Source organism: Anser cygnoides, chromosome 2 (assembly GCF_040182565.1).
Source record: "Anser cygnoides isolate HZ-2024a breed goose chromosome 2, Taihu_goose_T2T_genome, whole genome shotgun sequence".
Classification (NCBI taxonomy): domain Eukaryota; kingdom Metazoa; phylum Chordata; class Aves; order Anseriformes; family Anatidae; genus Anser; species Anser cygnoides.
This window is the reverse complement of record NC_089874.1, coordinates 143,806,296-143,827,933: the sequence shown is the minus strand read 5'-3', so window position 1 is coordinate 143,827,933 and position 21,638 is coordinate 143,806,296. Positions and strand designations below refer to the sequence as shown.

The following is a 21,638-nucleotide window of genomic DNA, read 5'->3' as shown; positions in this document are numbered from 1 at the left end:
ACTCCTCTGCTTTTCCGGAGTTCTGCTCTTACTGAAACATGAAGCGCTAAATAAAGTCTACAAAAATTACCTATGAAAAATCAAACTTCTACAACAAATTTACATTTTTTCTCTTAAGAAAATGTTAGTGCTCCAATAGAAGTAAGATAATATAGAGACAGAGCATGCATGCAAGTTCATTTACTGCAATTAAGCACACTGTACTGTAAGTATTCAGGTCAGTGTAGTGACAGAGAGACTTCACACTCTTCCTACCATCACAGTGAAACGTCATCCAATGTGATACATTGCCAGGGTATGAAGCCTCACTCGTGTTCCTACCATAGGGACTCTTGCTGCCACTTCCAAGAGCTATGGTATATGCAACAGGAAGTCTTACATGTGATAATGAGAAGCAAAGAAAATTTTCATAGTTACTGGTACCTAGAGCTATACAAGACATGGAAGAGGATGGGTGTGATTTTTTTTCCATTACATGAAATTTGTGATCCTTGAAAGTCACCAAACAACAACAACAACAACAACCAACCAAACAACCAAACAAAAAACCCTGTGGTTTTGTTTATGAAATGTGGAAGGTGATATATTTAATTATTAATATTCAAACCTTTCCTCATGTTAAAATACCATTTTCTGTCTTCAAAAGCAGTCACTCTTGTTAGAGAAAACAATTTCAAAAAAAAAAAAATGTTGGCTTTTATAGGTAACTTTAGTTAGTTTTTTACTAGTAGCTTTAGTTAGGTTTATATTTAAAATCCTGAGCTACTGCATGGGAAAGTTCTTCCTACACACATTGTGAATGCTGCAAAAGCAGAGTTCTTGCTATGCAGTTTACACATTTCATTTGAAGTTTTGCTTTTTACAAACATTGAATTCTTATATTTCTTTCAGTCCAGACTTTTGCAGCTACTATAAATAATTCCTTAGCTTTTAAGTACATTGTCTATGCTTTGAAGCAAAGTTAGTGTTTTGTCTTACACTTATTTTTCTTGTGAAAAACCTTCCGGAATAATTTTAATGATTTTAATTGGTAGTTCCCCTCTTGACTTCTACTTCATATATTCAGTTTAGCTAATTAGGGAATCAGGCAGAATTATCTCAAATCTCAAAGTAAGGAAACAAATGTGCAATGCTATCCTTAACAAGAACATTTTATTGAGGTCAGAAGACAAACAGAAACTTCTTTTCTGTAGGTCTCCTTGAACATTACAGGTGTTTTATCTGTTTCTCCACAGGTTGCAGCTTCAGCTGTGGTCCCATCAGGAAGGAACGTGCTTTAAGCATAACAGTGGTGCACCTGAGGGTATACCACGTGGCTCCCCAAGTGTTAATGTAAAGCAAATTTATCTGCCAAAACAACCTGTGCAGTACAACATGCAACTAACATGGATAATGTATGTGACCCACGTCATACCAGGTGCAGCCATGATTTGATTAGATGGGCAGAAAGAGATCCTTTGGGTAGGTATAGATCTCTTTTTTTCCTGCTTTTCTCCTTGTAGACATGGCCCTGGCCCAAGTACAGCACGTCTTTTCATCTAGTGACTTAGATAACTTAATAGATTGCATTTGCCTGTGTCAGAAATGCAGTAATTCTGAATTATCAGCTCAGGCAATAGAAGCTTATGTTTCAGATCAAGAGGTTCCAGTCTTAATCTCTGCAAATAAATTGCATAGAAGTGTTATTATTCAGGGTGGAGTAATATGAAGTTAGAATTAAGCGCTTTGAGGTCTACCAATAAACTGGAATTGTAAATTTAGTGTCACGATCTGCATCTATTATTTCACTTAGTTCTGCCTATTTTATACATACTTTTTAATAATACATAGTTTTAAAAATGGAAAACTTCCATTGACTTAAAGGACCTTTGGCTCAGACCCTATGTGAGAAGCATTCTGAAAAGGTAAGTGCTATTACCTCAGCTGAAATATGCTGCATTCCTCAGATTACTGTGGTATCAATTCACAGGAGATTAGATGCCTTGTCAGACCTTGTTTCTTGGAAAGTTCTTATTCCTTAAAACTGCATTTAAGAGTTTCACTGCACTAAGGTCAAACCATCTTATTTCTAAAATTTTAACATCCCTAGACCTATTTTAAAATAATAAAAGTTTGCTTCGATTGTCCTTGTGCAATCACTTCTGAACTGTGAATACTTATGTGTGCTTCTGATTTCTATCCCCATCTCAGCTCAGAAGTACTTCCTGCAATAATCTCTGATTTTTCAGGGACTCCCTTCAGAAAACTGTCTGACTACACAAGCTCTGCAGCAAATACAGATAAGATAATTCAAACTCCAGAAGCAGTGGCTCTGGTACCTCTACATCTTCTCATTGCAGCCGAAATCCCAGGCCATTAGTCTGTGAGACCTGGCAAACGGAGAAAGCTCCTGCCAAGAACTATAGAAAGAATTCCAAGTAAGAACCAGGGTATTGCAGGTAATAGTGCAGTAGAAAATACAAATAAAAATATGAAATATGACACTGAAAATATGAAACTCAGACAAATGGTAACAAGATTATTAAATATTCTTGTGACATCCTAGTGTTGATGGGACTAGTCGGGATCAGAGCTTTATTACAAACTCTAATTTACACACACAGAGCAAGAAAGTATTTTTGTTCTTAAGAGTTTACAACTAAAATGGGTATGACAAGAAAAGGGTTAGAGAAAGGCCCTGACAAAGAATCCAGCACAGAGGCAATAACTAACACTGAAGTCCAGCTCCAATCTCCCATATTGCAGTCTGATGTGTTAATCACAATATTGTTTTTTGTCTTCCTCTGCTTTTTAAAAACTAAACAATAATATGAGCAAACTCTTAACTTTATTGCAACATTTTAAGAGTATCCAGCTCCAATATTTCAAACAAATCTCATCATAAATCATTTCACTATGATCCTACTTCAAATGCAAAGTCAGCTCACTGAAGATTTTTTACTGTGTCTCATTTAATGAAAAGGGCAATAGTCTCAACATGGGTTGTATTACATAAGCCTGGGTGGTATTTAATATTGAAAATATTTCTTAGAATTTAATATTATAATGTTATCTTAGAATAAGAACAAGATGACCTCTTCTGTTTGAAGGGATTCGGCTATGTTCTTTGATGATTTTGTGATCACAAGTTTTTATTACAGTTATGTAAGAGTCTTCCTTTTGCAAAACTATGACTGGTAAGATTAACCAACAATGTTTTTGTGATCATAGATTCATAAATCACAGAATGGTTTGGGTTGGAAGGGACCTTAAAGCCCATCCAGTTCCAAACCCCTGCCATGATTAGGTGTGGTGGTTCTACCGTGCTAGGCAGCTGAACACCACAACCGCTCTCTCACTCCCCCTCCTTAGAAGAGGAGGGGAAGAAGTAAAGGAAAGAACAACTCATGGGTTGAGATAAAGATAATTTAATTAAAGGGAAAAAAAATAATTATTAAGGAAAGATTATTATTAATTAAAAAATTTAACTAAAGGGAAAAAAGGGAAAGGGGAAAAGGGAGGGGGGAAAGGGAAAAAAAAAAAGAAAAAAAACAAAGTAAAGGCTATGTGGAAGAGCAGAGGAAAGAAATTGCTCTCTACTTCCCACAAATGAGCGATGCTTGACCACGTCCTTGAAGCAGGGCCTCAACACACGTAGCCGGTGTTCAGGAGGACAGACATTTTCACGAGAGACCACCCCTCCCCTCTTCTTCCTTTTTCCACCTTTTATTGCTGAGTGTGACATCATCTGGTATGGAATATCCCTTTGGTTGGTATAGGTCAGCTGCCCTGGTGATGTTTCTTTCTCACTTTTTTGCCCACCCCCTTGGAGGGTTTGAGAGAGTTCTGATGCTGTGCCAGCACTGCTCAGCAGCAGACACAACACTGGTGTGATACCCCTGCTGTTCTAGCTACAAGTGCAGAGCACAGCACTGTATGGGCTGCTGCAGGGAAAGTTAACATCCCAGCCAGACCCGGTAAAGTAGGGACACCTCCCACCAGACCAGGTTGCTCAAAGCCCCATCCAGCCTGGCCTTGAGCACCTCCAGGGATGGGGCATCCACAGCTTCTCTGGGCAGCCTGTGCCAGGGCCTCACCACCCTCTAAGTGAAAATTTTCCTCCTAACCTCTAGTCTAAATCTCCCCTCTTTTAGTTTAAAGCTGTTATCCCTTGTCCTATCACTACACTCCCTGACCAAGAGTCCCTCCCCAGCTTTCCTGTAGCCCCCTTTAGGCACTGGAAGGCTGCTGTAAGGTCTGCCCGGGGCCTTCTCTTCTCCGGGCTGAACAACCCCAGCTCCCTCAGCCTGTCCTCATATGACTGTGTGGTGCTTAGCTGCCTGCTGGGTTAAAACACAACACCATGCTCCATTTGTCAGATTCAAATTGTGTGTTTGATAGGGCAGCTATAATTTATGTATTCATAGACATAAATTTTCTTTTCTAAAGACAATTAATGTGGAACACTGCTCTGATACTAACTGACAAATTTATAAAAGCTTCTACTTACATGTAATCTTCAAGAAAAAGCCCTTGAAAAATGCATAATAGAATCTTGATTGTGAGCCTGTTGCTGTTGATTGAACAGGAAAGGATCCTCTGGCTGGAAGACAGGAATTTTAAAATTTTAACAAAGAAATGTTATTTATTTTATTTTATTTTATTTTATTTTATTGTAAATTAAGGTCAAATGAATGCAGCTGTAGAGGGTGTAACTATGCCTTTGTCTGAAGAACATATTAACACTAACATCAGTGGCTAATTTCAGCTCCAAAGGCTTGTTTTTTCTTTCAAAAGAAAGAAAAGTCGCTAAAAAGACTGTGGAATAATTTTTTTTTCTTTTTCCTTTTAAGAGACTTTCATAGATATGGCTAAAAATGCCACTCTATTAAATATTCCATGGTGTTTTTTGGCACAAACATCAAATACATTTATGTAAATATCCTTGTGTGAGTAACCTATGCTGTTTTGATGGTAGATAAAATTTACTGCACCAATTCTTGAAATGAATACAGTTTATGATCTAAATAATTTTATATGATTCAAATAGATATATTTGGACTAAGTACAAGATAATCAATCAATTTTTTAACTTTTCTTACCTGCAAATTCTAAATCTTTCATGAACTATGGATAGAAATTTGGACACAAAAAAATAAACCCAAAGAAGCTAACCATAACTCCTTTAAACTATGAGCTGTAGTATAAACAAGGATGTTACAGTATCCAAATTATATACTAAGAAGTGTAGAATCTCTGAATGAACAGATAAAACTAGCAACAGCCCCCTCATTTTTGCATCGTGACATAATCACGCCCACTACTACAGAAAAGTAGGAATAGAATCCAGGTTTCCAGGGTCCTCATCCAAAGAGTTGCCAGAACAAAATGTTTTGCTCTCCAGTACATATGTAGGGCAAATGAAATAGGACTGATGTAGAACAAGTAGTCTTATCTTTAGAGACTATGGCAATGGCAGCTAAAATAAAGTTGTGAAGACAAACTGCATTTTTTGAAATGGAGAGTGGAACCCACTCTTGCATTCCCTGACTGCATGTTCTCCCATCATACTTAGTGGGTTTGGGGAATAAATGCATAGAGATTAAGAGACCCCAGCCTTCACCAGGGAACCAAATAATTTCACTTAAAACCAACTCCCTCTCAATGACTGAGTCCCTAGATTGGTAGGTATTTTTCAGGATGTTTTTGTTTGGCCTTATGAACCCAAGCTGCTCAGTTAGAGGAGATGTCCAAGATGCTTTTGCTCGTTTTGCTCCCTGGTTGTTGACTAGGGCGTGTTCCTGCAATGTGCATGCCAAACCTCTCCCCTTATTGATGTCAACACCACAAACCCTCCTTTCCTGTTGAGAAGTTTGCTAGCCTCTATGCTACTGTACCAAAGCTAGGTCTCAGTGGTTGCTGTCAGATCATTCCCGTTCCTCATCATACCTGTTCTCACAGGACCTAGTGAGTGCTCAACCTACAAGTGGATCACTGTGAAGTTTCACAGGAAGAAAGGTGTATGAGGACAAGCAGAGAAATACCTAAAAATTTTAGATCCCAGGAGAGTAAGACAGTACTAGTTGGCAGACTGTATTACAGCTTGCAACTGAGAGAGACTTAGTCAAGGATTTTATATGCAGTATTATAGTTATTGCAAGAAAATTAAAATGCTTCTTGATTTCCATTCATATTCACATATTTTATTCTAACATTTCAAAATTTCTCATGAGTACGTATGTCTTTTGTATATATATACTGTGACTGTATGTGTTTTTTGTGTTAAAGGTGAAAGAAAACCAGATACGCATGTCCACAAAAAGTTATGTGTAATGCCCATGTCACCTACATTTCTCTGAGTTTCAATAAAATTTAGAAGATCTCCTGCAGGATTCTTGAAGCATACTAATTACATTTAAAGTCTGTTGTTGAAAGTCGCAATGTTACAGACTAATATTTGACTCAGTTGCCATGCTTCCAGTTACAGCAAGAGAAGGAGAATATTAATTTACTCTTGACAGTGTGTAAGTTCCTGGGTATTTTTTTAATCTTGTACAAATATTCTGCAATAAAAAGTTCCTACTAACTTTATTACCAAAGGACAAAGTAATTAAAGAGAAGGTCAATGGAAAAGATCTGCAAATCTTTGATGTTAAAATACATTATCACCATTCATTTGGATTATGTTTTCTGCAGTTTAATTATATAAAACTAGTTTTAAAGTATAATTTAAGAAAAAAAATTGACCTATTTCTCTGGAGTAGCTGAACATCTCCAGAACATAAGTTTTTTAGATAAATTAAGAGTAGTATATGTTAGACTTTTAATTTTAGGTACACATGTTAAAGAATTGTCTATAAAACAGTGCAAAAGATATACTTCACCCTTGCCAAATAAATAAATAAGTAAATAATTAAATAAATAAATGCTGCTTCTGCACTTCCAGGGCATTCAGTTATCACCTTCAGAACTAATGCAATTTCCTGACAGAGACTAAAGGTAGGAAAAGAACAAATTGTTCCTTATTTACCATTTCATTTTGGCTTGCTACAAACCTCATCTATGCCAAGGGCCTATGTCTGAGAAGTTTTCTTCATCAACTTAGGGCCTTCATTTTTAATAACCTGACAGACCTCACCAGAACTCTGTCCTCAGATAGCCGTGCACCTGTGAGTAAAGTGGAATGATGGTGATTTGCCCATGCCTAAATGTTGCATTTATGGCAGCATCTGGAACTAGAGCTCAAAAATCAATTGCAAACCAATCTGCGCTGTCCTGTACAGTAAGAAACAACCAAGCTTCATCTGTTGAGCAGAGATTATTGTGCATGTATTAAAAACACTTGGTCAGTTTGTCTTTATTAGTTTAAACTCACATTTCATTGCCAGACTTCCAGGCATCATGCCATATAAGAAAAAACTGTAAATACCTCAGGTAAATTTCTCAGTAAACTGCCTCTTGGAAGGTTACTCTTTCCTCATGGAGAAAAATAAATAAATAAATTGTTGATTACATGTGTTGTGGCCTTCATGGGAGGAAGGAACTGCATTTTAATTTAAATGGGGCCACCTCAAATTGCATTTGCTATGGCTTTGATACTCCAGAACTAACCTGAATTATTATATGCCTGAAGACTGTGAATCTACATATCTTTTTTGAGTTAACCATGAGGTCTACTGTTTGATACCTTAGATACATAATTTAAGTTAAAAATAAGGAATTGGAGTCCTATAAAACTTGCATCATCCTGAACAGAGGAAAACAAGACATAAGAACAGGAAATATGGGCATGCTGGGAAGTAAGAACATGCCCGTGTTCCTGAAAGATAAGTGGATCTTTAAAACTCCTGTTTGATTGTTGGTTTTTTGTTTGTTTGTTTGTTTTCATGAGAAAAGAAGAGAAAATATTGATAACTTTCAGAAATGAAAAAATAAATGCAAATCCTAGTTTTTGGATCAATAAAAAAAATAAAAAAAATAAAAATGAGAAAGCAGCAAAAGCATCTTGACTTCTAGATGTAGTCATGACAACAAAATGTTAGATATGTAACATCTTCTATTAACAGCATGCAGTCTCACTATGGGTCTTCAGTCTGTGGAATTTTATGCCTCAAAAAACTTCACTGCACAGAACAAAGTAGCTGTTCTTCATTGATCTCTCTGAAACACAGAATACCTAATAATACATGGAAGTGAGGAAAAGTCCAATGTGTTCGAAAGACAAGTAAGAGGAATGCAGGTTAGCAGGGTCATTAGATCATGTCCCCTGCTACTTCACACAGCTGCCTCATGGGTTCTTTTCCATAAGCTTCTCTAGCTGCATTTAAAACAGGTAATATTGTTAGGTCCCAACAGCTACTTCTATAGACAGTCCTGTTCAAATATATAGGTGGTTAGTGAGTCTTTCAATTTTCAGCCTAAATAAATTCATTAATTTTTATGCCAACATTGTCTCTTAGTTAAGATATTGTAGGCAGCCTTGAACATGCTAAACTAATAAATATTTTCTAGCATACACTCCTTATACCAGTTCTTACCTTCCCCAGTCATACCAGCCCTCTTTTTCAATGGGATTCGTCTTTCTGGACCAGAGCTCTATGGAGTATTTTATATGCACTATACTAACTAGCTTGTCTAATAGCACTGATACTTCCCTGTATGTAGTGAAAATACATCCTATTGAGTACCCGTGTTTATTTTGAATACTATGTTGTACCCGCGTTTATGTCTAATCAGTGATGACACTATTAAAAACACTAGACTTTCCCTGTTCATTCTAGATGATAAAATCTAAGTATATAGAAAACAATATTCCTGTTTGCATAGCTAACTGTCTTTACTCCAAATAAGTGCATTGGTTGAATATCCCATAATTTCTAGGCTGGGATTCATGGCAACTACATTTAGCTGTCCAAAAATGAAGTATCTAGTCTAGAGAAAGTTATAATCAACAGAGAGAGACACATCCATGGGTATTTCATTTAATTTTAAAATAGGTGTAATGAGTAAATTGCTCACTGGGTTTCCATGGGATGCCTTGCCTCTGATTATGGAGAAATCCTGAATGCCCAATTAGAACTGTTAGAAAGTTAAAGTCATATGACTGAGTATCACTTTTTAGCCTTTGATAACCTCTTTTGCATATAAAATATCTGATCAGTGTGTGAAAGCCTGCATATCCCATAGCCAAAATATCCAGTTTTTCAATGTCTTTATTAACAATGTATCTGCTATTAATGAAGACACTGAAAGATAAAAAGAGAAACTTATCACAGTAAGAGTCAAGTTCTTTTTAACAACAGCTTGAAATTCTCATTGTCAGACATCTAAAATTTACATATATAATTCTCTCAGCTGCAAATAGTAGGAGAAAGAAAAGCAAAATCACTTATTCATATTTTCATCCTTGCAGTATCTGTGTGCCGCAATATGTGGCACCCGACACATGTTATATAATGGAACTAAACTAGGAACAAGGTTCCTACTGATTTCTTCAATGAAAGAATACTTCAAATAATGTGCAGCTTTGAAGCAGTTGGTTGTTCAAGTCACGACTCAGTGGTGGCAGAGCATCTGCAAAGAGTCATATATATCTACAGCAGCTGACTCATTTCCAGTTTTATGCAGAGATGTGTGCGTCACATCTTTGATTAATGGCGCTAGTGGTGAGAAAGATAGCATCCAGAAGAAACTCTGAGGAGGTCACTTCAGTCATACTTGATTTATCAGTCAGAGTCTAGTGACGTACACAATTCTAATAGTTGCTTTAAATCTCCTGACTGTATATATCTTACTTGGGAGATCTTTGATTCAAAGGGAATAATTTGAGATTCAGTCTAAGTTGGGGATTTTTCAATATGTAGTACAATTTATATTTTCCCAGTTCTGTACAAGTGCCAAACAATATTTCCTAACAGAGGAAAGCGGTGTCAACGATCAGTTCAGCAAGTGAGCTGCTTCATGTGCAAAGTAAACTCCTTGCAGATTTTCTTATGCAAGTAGCAAGATTATGGTTAACAAAGAAGACATTCTTCATGACATTTTCTATTTTGGAACAGTATCTGTATAACAACAAGTACATTTTCCAACAGCTCAACTCAATTTCCACTATCACCAGGCTTTTTCTTCTGGATATCTGTACAATCCTGAATACTTGTTTGGTATTTTCCATTCAGCAGCTCTTAGTTAGGAAATACAAAAAGGCTTCTCAATCATCCCCTACTCTGGAGAGACTTGGAGTGAAAGTCATGGGCAGAGGCATCTTGGCAGTAGGACTGCATGTGGATTTTCAGTCATTACAAAGGTGAGTCTATGGCCAAATGCCAGAAGATTCCTGCTGTTTGAAATATGAGAGCCAATTCCAGGCAGCTGCCTGCAAGCTCCTGTGCCTGCTGATGGCAGGTGCAAATCAGTGATAGATGGAAGGCATCAAATGTGCCTTCCTTAATCAAGTTTGGGGATCCACACAAAAAAACATTACCTGGAAAAGATTTTTTCTTAATTCAGTTATTCAAATATACATCCAATTATCTCATGGCAAGATATATTTCTGAAAACAAACATTACATCTGAAATTAAGGCTAGCAAATCTCATTAGTTTCTTTTGTTCAGTAGTCTCGGCATGGAAATGAGGAAAAATGTTTCAGAACATCTCTTAGATTTTGATTGCTGGCATCTACTAGCTTATGGAGCAAATTTGTATACAGTTAATAAAGTTTAATGCTGGTGTTTTCTTGTAATTACACTAATTTTAATAACAATTTACTGCTTCACATTAATATGAACACATCCTAACATCTAAAGCATTTGATGGGCAAATTGCAGACTACCTAGAAAAATTTTCGTTCCAGTAGATGCAGAGAAATTAATCTTTGTAAAATTTGGCTTATTGAGCATTAGTCACGTAATTAAAAAGCAATCAAAGCACAAGAAAAAATATTACTCATAATATTTCCTCTGGGAATATATTTTTAACAACACTATACAACTGAATAGACCACATCATCTGTGCTGGCTCATTGACTTAAGAGTTAGTGTTGCTTCTCATGTGAAGTGCAGCAGGAAATCAGACAGTAAACACTAGAAGAATTATCAACAATCTTAGGTGGTATCTAATGCTAACTGAAGAGATAAGAGTTTGTAAATATATGCACTTCCAAAATATGCTTGCTGAATAAGAGGGGAACAGCCTGCAGGAGGAGAGGTAGGATGACAACTGACTGCGACATGCTGTGTTTGCTGGGATAAATAATCTAGTTTGTTTGCAAATGAGAAATGAATGGAAGGAGTTATATTTTAAGAAATATCATTGCAAGGTTATGTGAGAAAGCAAAATGTTAGTTTTCAATGGGAAGCTTTCAGATCAACTTTGCAGGCACAGGAGAAAAAAAAATACTTTAAAAATGCAATGTTGTTTTGCTTTCTGTCTTGATATATCATTCTAGGGATAATTCTTAGACAATTTGTTCTATCACCTTTAAATGCTGATGATTTTTTTGTCTTCCTCTTGTATAGCAGGAATGCATGAGGTAAATGGGAAAAATAACAATTGCTATTATGCATATTTTATCTTAATGTTATTCAGAACATGAAATGATATTCATACAAACAATTAAATAGAAAAAGTCTGCCATAGCGACAAACTTATTCATCTGTTACTTCCTCACCTTGTCTGTGCAAGGTGTTTATTTTATTGAGGAACTAGAACCTATTTTAAGTTCAGTCTGTTTCCCTACATTTTTAGAAGAGATATATTAGGTACTTAGAATCAAAGCTATCTTAGCTAAATCTATAAGAAGAGAATTTTCAATATGCTAGTATCCTTAAAGAATATATAATAAAAGATGCATCCTATTGAAAGTGCCTACATAAAACAAACAAACAAACAAACAAAAAAAAACACCTTGCCACAATTCATATTACTTTGTAGAACAAAAACTCATAAAAAGGACAGGCTTTCTGAAAAAAGAAAAACATTATTTGGAGGTATGAGATTAAGCTGCTCTCTAAATTCCTTCAATTCTCAATATGAATATATTATTCTCACAGATCTTATGGCTTGAAAAATCATACTCTTGAGTTAATATCAGAGTCCACCAATGCAGGAATGTAATATAATAATGAGGTCCCTAGTGCAATTAAATTTTATGAAGACATGGTTGGGGGCCTCATATATTAAAAGAGAAAGGTCAGTGACATTCTCTTTTTTAGAAATTTAAGTAAATTGCCTTAAAATTGGAAGAATACCATTTGTTCAACATAATCCTCCATAATCTGTAGGAGTTTTTTCTTCTCCTTTCCAGTGAAGAAGCATTTTGTGCATTCTCTGTTGGGGTGTGCAGGTAAACAGACATAGGGATGCACTGATAAGGCCTATCGCTGGAGTCCAGTGCCCAGGCTGCAGCCAGGGCTAACAGGCAGTGCCTGCCAGAGGGTATTGGAGCAGAGGAAAATGCAGTGCTTCTTCCACACAGTCTTCTTCTTATACCCAATTATTTGCAACTGAGGGACTGCCTAATCCAGAGGTGCTGTCTACACATAACCTTTAATATTACAACATCAAATCATCTGTGTATACTGCAACTCCTGCAAGGCGGACTGCTTCTCTGGATTGATTTATTTTCAGGCTCTTAACCTGCAGCATGTGTGGAATGGAATGGAATGGAACGGAACGGAATGGAAAGGAACAGAACAGAATAGAATAGTTCAGTTGGAAGGGACCTTCAAAGATCATCTAGCTGCCTGACCATTTTAGGGCTAACCACAAGTTAAAGTATATGATTGAGGGCATTATACAATGCCTCTTGAACACTGACAGGCATGGGGAGTCAACCACCTTGCTAGGAAGCCTGTTCTAGTGTTTGACCACCCTCATGGTAAAGAATTTTTCCTTATGTCCACTCTGAACCTCCCCCGGTGCAGCTTTGTGCCTTTCCCTGTGCATCCTGTAATCAGTTACCAGGGAGCAGAGACTGGTACCTCCCTCTGCACTTCTCCTCTTCAGGAATTTGTAGAGAGCAGTGAGGTTGTCTGTGAGCCTCTGTACTCTGAGAGTGGTGAGGCAGTGGCACAGGCTGTGGATGCCCCATCCCTGGAGGTGTTCAGGGCCAGGCTGGATGGGGCTTTGGGCAACCTGGTGTGGTGGGAGGTGTCCCTGCCCATGGCAGGGGGTTGGAACTGGATGGGCTTTAAGGTCCCTTCCAACCCAAACCATTCTGTGATTCTATGATTCTATGTTGCTAAATATAGCAGGATAATCACCTCTTTTGGCCAGCTAGCTAATGCATCCTGAACAGTTATTTGCCCTCTTAGCTGCCAGGGCACACTGCTGACTCATGTTGAGCCTGTTGTCAACCAGCACCCCTAGATACTGCAGAATTGTTCCCCAGCTACTCATCCCCCACTCCGTACCTGTGTTCAGCATTACTCTATGCCAGGTGCTGAACCCAGCATTTACCTTTGCTCAACTTCATGTCATTGCTGATTGCCTAGTGCTCCAATCTAGGTCTCTTTGTAAGGTTTCTCATACCTCCAGGGAGTCAACAGCACCTCCCAGTTTAGCATTGTCAGCAAACTCATGAAAGATGCATTTCACTCATGCATTCAGATCACTGATAAAAGTGTTGAACAGAACAGGGCCTGCATGAGCCCTGGGGCATACCACTAGTGACTGTCTGCCATCCAGGTGTAGCACCATTCACTACAACCATTTGATCTCTACCATTGATCCAGTTCATCATTCAGGATAGCATGAACCTGTTTTTCTCACAGCTGGGCAATTTGTCCAGAAGGATGTCATGTGAGAGCTTTACCCCATTACATGTGATGTGAACACTCACAGGGAAAATTCCTGTAGAGTTGGTGGTATACCCTAAGTGCATGTTCTAGTTATACTCATGAAGTGTCGGCCATATGTACGGACACACATGCCATGTGTATGGTACCTAGTCAGGGTTCTGACCAAGATAAATCACTGTAGAGTTTACACATCAGGTTTTGTCTTGTCAGAACAAACTTGGGTCTTTTTATTTGCAATATTCTTCATAATCTTGTTGTCTCATTTCTCTTTCTCTATCCTCTTTCTCTGTCTGTGCCTATTCTGACCATATTTCTAAACACTATGTGTTGTTGTATTGTTATGTCTAGTATTACCTGGAACAAAGACCATTCTGGAAGGAAGGCATTAATGGAAGGACAGGAATTTTTTAAAGACAGACTTTGAAAGTCAAACTGACTTATTCACCTAAATATCACTTGAAGTAACAAGCGTGAGCCTAAAGAAGCTCCGCTTATTGTCAGGGATGAGAGTGAATCTTGATTAAGGGACATTTCAAAGACCAACTCTTGGTGCTTTGAAAGTCCCTCTGGAGAACTTGACTTTTCTTCAGGTACTAAAGAGGAGCCCTACTGCTTCTAATACATACTAGATTTTATGTGAAAATTAATTTCACTCAGATTTTCAACAGTCTGTTATTAATCCTTTGAGTGTCTCCAAAATATTTTACCTAGCATTGTAAGTAAACATACTCTATGGATCACCTATGTAAGCAAAGTAAGAGATAAGGTCATATTTAAAAGTTGTTGCTATTAGAGTACCCAACACAGAATGAAACAGTGTCACTGGATAGTGATACTGCCTTCTTATGTAATGGCAATAAACAGCTTAACAATTAAGCTGAAGGAAATTTGACATTTTTTTAATTTGACTTCGGTATTTAAAAATGGTGCCTTGTTCATTTGTTCATTGATGAAATATATGAGGGAAGAAATATGGAAAGGTTACATTTTATGTTAAAATCAAATCAAAGGGAAAATTCTAAATATTCATTCTGAAGGACTGAGTTACTAATGAGGTTGTCTGCAGGTACAGACAATAGCAGATAGGTTTTTTGGTCTCCTGCCTGAACTCAAACTCAGTATTTTTTTAAATGCATCTTTTTAACGTATGAAGAAATTAGATGCTTGCCTCCAGTTTTCTAGGTTTTCCCTTGTAATTACCAGACTTTTCAAATCTGGTAGACTCAGTGACAAATATCTGAGTATTTCAGACTTTTTCAGTGTATTATGAAAAAGAAGCAGCTGAATTTTTACTTTCCAAGTCAGGTTTAAAGAAGACTTTTATCATTCTCAGTGGGAGTAAACTGTAAGTGGCAGCTGAAGCTCGGGGTCCCTAGCTGGAGGCTGACAGAGAAGTAGAGTAAATCTTTCTTTTACTAGTCTCTGTTAAATGTTTTTGTTTGTTTGATTGATTTTTTGTTTGTTCTTTTTCTTTGTTTTGTTTTGTTTTTCCCCTATGTCTGAAACACAGGGCTTTATTTATTGTGGATATCAAGGCTGTTATTTAATAACAAATAATATCTTGTGAGAAGAAAATAGAAAGATGGGTTAATTCTCCTACAAAACTGTAGGAGAGAATCACAGAATACCATAAGGAAGACTGTGCCCATACTGGTGTGGTAGTGAAACATGGCAGAGGAAGAGAGGCAAAAATGTCTTCAGACATCAAAGATAATAGAGACACTTCTTTCAGTAGATAGCTCTGTCTGCATGATGTTGAAGCCTGGATCATTAGCTACTCGTCTGGTTCAAATCAACTGGCTAACTCACATCAGTCAGTTGAGGTGATTTACTCAAGATGAGCCACTATCCCAGAATTTCTTTCCAGAAGGCAAAGATAAGCAGACATAATATTAAACAATATCTGGTATAGTAGTTCCCAGAATGATGAAGACCTTAATAGAGAAGATAAAAAAGAAATCATATTGCTGAAAAAAGAGATTTGCCCTATTTACACATAGATAACTATTTCGTTCAGCCTTATATAAAGATAAAACTACAACACTAAATGATAAAAATGGGATGAAAATATTGGAAGAAGAGAATCCATGATTACTATTGACTTTAATATATGAAAACATCATGTGTGAGTCTGCAAGTGAAAGGACAGGCCTGGTTCCAAAGTTCCAGTGCACATAATCAGTAGTATAAAATATCTTGATTCTTCTAAGCAGTCAAACACAAGTCCACGATACTTCCTCTAAGAGCTACACAAGATGGTTGTGATACTTGGGTCAGTGGTTTTCAATGGGCAAAATCTAAGGATGCTCTTTAACAAGTTTCAGAGGTTTTAAAAAATGTAAAATAAATAAAAACTAATGAAAAGTATTACCAGCACTGGAAGGAAAGAGAGGCTTTTTATCTTTCTTAGCCAGAACAAGGACCTTCTCATTCAAAATGTTTTCGCTACATTTCCTGACATGGATTGTACCGACCACCGACAGTAGAATAAAAGGATGGTGAAACATAAGCCTAAGCAAAACACTACGAAAACCATCTACATTATGTCAGTGAGTTATATATATATAAATATATATATAATATATATATATATATATATAAAAGGCAGATTGGCCTTATTCAAAATAAAAAGAGGAATTTAAATAATGTTGTGGCAAAATAAAGGTAATATAGTAAACCAACGACAACAATGATAACAAACCCTAAGTAACCTAATTAGACTATGGAAAGGTGGTCTTAGAGGTAGTTGAATCCTGTGGAGTGTAGGGTCCACAATGTGTGGGTCCAGCCCATAGCAAAGCCCAGTGTCAAACACACATGCATGCATGTGCACACACACACACAAGCCCTGTACTGACACACCACATAGGTCTTGATCCTGGTTCTGTGGATCAAACCCCTTTCACAACTCTCTTCTTTCCCACTCTCCATCCACTTTGACATTTGCTAGCACTGAACACACTCCGACATTCCCCACTGGTCTCCACAGAAGCTGCACCAGAAGCCAGCTTCTCCAGAAGCCCAGACTATGCTCAGAATAGGTGCACGCACGCAGATGATGCCCCATGCCTGACTGTGTTCAAGAGGTATTTAGACAGTGCCCTTAGTAATATTCTTTAACTGTTGGTTAGTCCTGAACGTGTCAGGTAGTAGGACTTGATGAACTTTATAAGTCCCTTCCAACTGAAGTATTCTACTCTAAGAGGTAGGAAACAGAATTTAATAAGAATAAACTGCGAAGATTATATATTGAGTCCACGTAGCATTCTGGAGACAGATTCTTTCCTTGACTTTTTTTATTTTTTTAAACCAGCACCATGGTCTGATCCTTCTCTTGATTGGGTGGGCTCCCTGCTCACGTTTCCTAGCCTTGTTGGCCTGTCACTGTTCTGGTCATCACCTAGTCTCTGTGGTTAATCTCACTATCTTTTCATATGAAAACCTAGTGCACGGAACTGGAAAACTCCAAATTCCAAAGTCTACTCTCCTATCACTAGCAATAACATCAGATAATTATCTCCATAAATTAAGTCCCATCTTAAAAGTAAGGCTTTTTTGGTTATTGCAGTTGTTAGAAAGTTATTTCAAACCCCTGATGCTTTGAATTTAGAAATTATGTTCTGATTTCCATCCTAGCTGTAATAATGGCCTGTCTACATCCATTTGTTTTTCTGCCAACATCGTCCATTAGATTAAATTGTTTTCTTTCTGTGGTCTGCACTTCCCTCATATAAATAGTGATGATATCCCATTGCAGCCTTCTATTTACCGACCTAAATAATCCAAGTTCTATTAGTCTCCTCTCATATGAAAGACTTTCTGTTCCCCTGATCAATTTCAGGGCTTTATGTTTAAACAAAAGGAATAAAAGTTACACTGATTCCCCCAAACACAGAATTAGACTGAAAGAACCTAATGATAGCGTCTCCATCCTAATGAAATAATGACTTAGAGCCTCTTCAGCGTTTTGATTTTATAAGATATTTGGAATTACAATGTCTTAGCTATTTTGTAGACAGTTATAAATAATAATATTTCTGAGATATAATTGATTTTGACAACTTTAATGAAAAAGGAGATGATAGTTTATATGGATCTTTGTTAAGCAGCTTTCATATGATTAACATGGAGATTAATCATCTTTGAGCACTGCCTTATGGATCAGTTGCATCTTAATACAATGATGTAATTAATAGTAATGAAATATATTTTGTAAGATACTTTGTCTCTAATTAGCTAATCAAGATGGCAATGGAGCATGACTTAAACGGACACTTCACAAATAAACCTTGATTTGTAAAGACATCTACTGCATTTTGATTGGTATCTCAACTTCAGCTTGAAAAATTACAGTCAAGGGTAATGAAAATCTGAAATTAAGGAAATATGAATTAGTCTAAAAACTGAAACAAACCATCCTCATGACAGAATCAGATGCAAGAACAACCATTGATTAGGAGATACCAAAAAAAGCCTACTCAACTTAAAGCTGGGGCTTGTCACCTTAATGCTAGCAAGCTATAGTGTGTTTATATAAAACACCAGAGGACTTGAGGCCATCATATCAGCCAGACCCAACATCTAAAAGTCAGCTTTCATCCACCTGTGTGTGAGACCAGCTGCTGACAGCCATGGGCTCTGGGCTGGGAAAGGCCAGCAGGCCAGCAGCGTGTGTGGTGCCTGTCACCTCATGGCTGTCCCAGGGCATGGGGCCTTCTTGTTGTAGTGGACTTGTTCTCAATCAGTGTGAGGATGGTGCCAACTTGGCATACTACAACTCACTGTTAAATCACTTCCTTGAATGCTAGATGCAGAGGAACTTATTTTGAGTCTTTTACTGGGACTGACTTCAATTCCCTTTTAAATGGGTGCAAACCCAAATAAGCTTGGCGACACAGTGAGATGTGAAGTTTCACCGTGGGGTTTCTTTAGAAACACTGACAAGTTGGCCCTCTCCAGCTTTACCTCTGTGCTGGGTGGGGGTATCCAAAGATAGCCTTTTCAGAAAGGTTTTTGACAAGGCTTTCTGCAAAGGCTTTGAAATAACTTTTTGTTTTGTTTTGTTATTAGAGTAAGAATTATTTACAGTTTTAGTGGTGATTTGTTTTGCTGTCTGAAGCGATTTCCTACACAGGGAGACAGCACACACATAAATACAATGTGTCCACAGAACAGGCAAAGTCTTGGAGCACCATACCCCTACAACCCCCCATGAGAAAGGTGTACCTCCAGCAGAGCTGCAGGAGAAATGGCAGACACAATTTAAGGTTAAGGCTAACCTAACATTTATTTCTCCAGTAGGTTCTACCACATGGCCAGTGAAGCAGAAATCCAGTTGAAAGGCAGTTAATAATCAGGTGTCTTTCTTGGGTTACGCACTCAGAACCAGTGTCAGCAGCATGGCAGTGCAGTGAATCAAAAGTCATTGAGTTTTGTACCTGACATCCTACATGAGCAACTTTTCACAAATGTTGCTGGAATCAAAAGGCACAGCTGACAAGCACATGACCTGTAGCACAAGGGAAAATGGCAGGCATAGCAGCCAAGAACCTGCATGACTGAGATGTCAGTTAAAAAAAAGAGACCTTCATGTAGTAGCAGTAGTACTGAGCTTACAAAACCAGGCTTATGAATACCCAGTGAAATGTACTTTTTCACAGGTATTTTACCTGGCAGTGGGCTGCTGTAAACATTCACATTCCACTCATAAAGAGGCACAACTCAACTTGTACATAACTTAAATGAACACATGCACAGTGTCAGCCACTCTTGGGTTCTCCACAGGACTTTTCTGCATGATCCTGTGCACTGTGTATACACTGTAGGAAAAGCCTCTGCACTCTGCGTCTGCCCTTGTGCAGATTTACTTATGATTTCTGCTGAATTAGGCTTTGCAAACTGACACATGAAGTGCTACATCCTGATTATCTGTTGGAAGTCTTCCAGATGGCTCTCTTAATCCTTCTCATAACATCGGTGTTACATCAGTCTTAACACCGCCACACTTCATTTGTGCACAGAGACAGGACTACAATATGTAAATAGGACAAAGGGGAAATATCAGAAAGGAGTAGAATGGCCATTTCTTTTTTTCTATCAACACTATTTATCAATACTATTTAAATAGCTACTCCAGGCTCAAGTAGCAAAATTAATCCCAGTGTACAGATTTTCCTCATTCCCCCATTCCTCAACACAATGCTATCAAAGAACAGATAAAAGGGATGTCCAAGCAACTCTGAAGTTGTATAGATTTTGTTGATCCTGTTTCTGGTTCACAACTGGGAAACCTCTTAGGCTTTCAAGTGTTTTGAACTTTACTATTTAATATTTATTATCTTGTGATAGTAAAATGCATACTAGCATCTTTCCCTCTAAAATAGGTGATACACATGAAAGATACCTTTTATGTACCTTTATCTGTTGACACTTTTCAGGATTTATAAGTTGGTTTTAGAAAATAAGTGATTTTCAAATATGGTTTTATTTTAACTTTCAAACAACTCATTACATAGAAAGAAGCATTTTTTCAGTAAGTTAAATATGTATGAATCCTACTTTCCCTCAGGGCATGGGATCTGATACTCAGAAATAACCTCCCTTGGTGGGAATCATTTCTCAAGTAACCATTCTGTGAACAAAATCCTGATTTGAGTGATGATTAAAAAGATACAATTCCATGCAGGTGGGGAGGTAAGAAACCACAAGAGCCAAAAATCAACATAGTCTGAATAAGTACTGTAGTTCTTCCAAAATTATGAAGTTGGTGAGATTTGTTAATTTGGTATCCAATTTGTCTTCTAACATCTAGAGAATCCTAATGCTGTAAACACGTAAGGTAGATTGGCCAGAATAGAAAGGCCAAAGAGAGTGTACTCCCTCTGATAAATGAGAAGGCAGAACTGGTAACGACAGACATGGAGAAGGCTGAGGTACTCAACAACTTCTTTGCCTCAGTCTTCACTGCCAGTCAGGCTTCCCGCATCTCTCGTTTCCCTGAACCTGAAGATGAGGGCTGGGGGAGCAATGTCCCTCCCACTGGAAGCAAAGAGCAGGTTTGGGACCACGAGATGAAACTGAACAGGTTCAGGTCTATGGGGCTTGATGCCATGTAGCCCAGGGTCCCGAGGGAACTGGATAGTGTAGTTGCCAAGTCTCTCTCCAACATATCTGAAAAGTCCTGGCAGTCAGGTGAAGTCCCTGGTGACTCGAAAAAGGGAAACATCACTCTCATTTTTAAAAAGGGTAGAAAGAAGGACCCAGGGAAATACAGACCAGTGAGCCTCACCTCTGTGGTGCCTGACACGATCATGGAACAGATCCTCCTGGAGGTGACCTGAGACGGCCAGACCAGCTTCACCAGGGGCAAATTGTGCCTGACCAATCTGGTGGCCTTCTGTGATGGAGTGACTGCATCACTTGACAATGGAAGGCTGACCAATGTCATCCACCTGGATTTCTGCAGAGCCTTTGACATGGTGCCACATGACATCCTGGTCTCCAGATTGGAGAGAGATGGATTTGAAGAGTGAACCATTCAGTGGATAAGGAATTGGCTTAAGGGCCTCACTGAAAGAATAGTATTCAATGTCTCTATGTCCAGGTGAAGGCCTGTAATGGAGGGGTGTTCCTCGGGGGTCTGTCTTGGGACCAGTGCAGTTTAATATCTTTATCAATGTGATAGTGGGATCGAGAGTGCTCTCAGCAAGTTTGCAGATGACACCAAGCTGACTGGTGCAGTCAGCACACCAGAAGGAAGGGATGCCATTCAAAGTGGGCCCACATGAACCTAACAAGGTTCAACAAGATCAAGTGCAAGGTGCTGCACCTGGGTTGGGGCAATCCCAGACATGAGCACAAAC

At 38.0% G+C, this 21,638-nt stretch overlaps 1 long non-coding RNA gene across 1 annotated transcript; it reads right to left on the bottom strand.

The window, feature by feature from the left end:
- Positions 1-260: 260 nt before the first annotated feature.
- LOC125183334 (uncharacterized) lies at positions 261-21,138 on the bottom strand. The gene is made up of 4 exons (XR_007165161.2): positions 21,065-21,138; positions 4,490-4,582; positions 2,319-2,399; positions 261-351 (listed from the first exon to the last, which is right to left on the bottom strand). It is a non-coding gene; the product is annotated as an uncharacterized lncRNA (long non-coding RNA).
- Between the last annotated feature and the right edge of the window lie 500 nt (positions 21,139-21,638).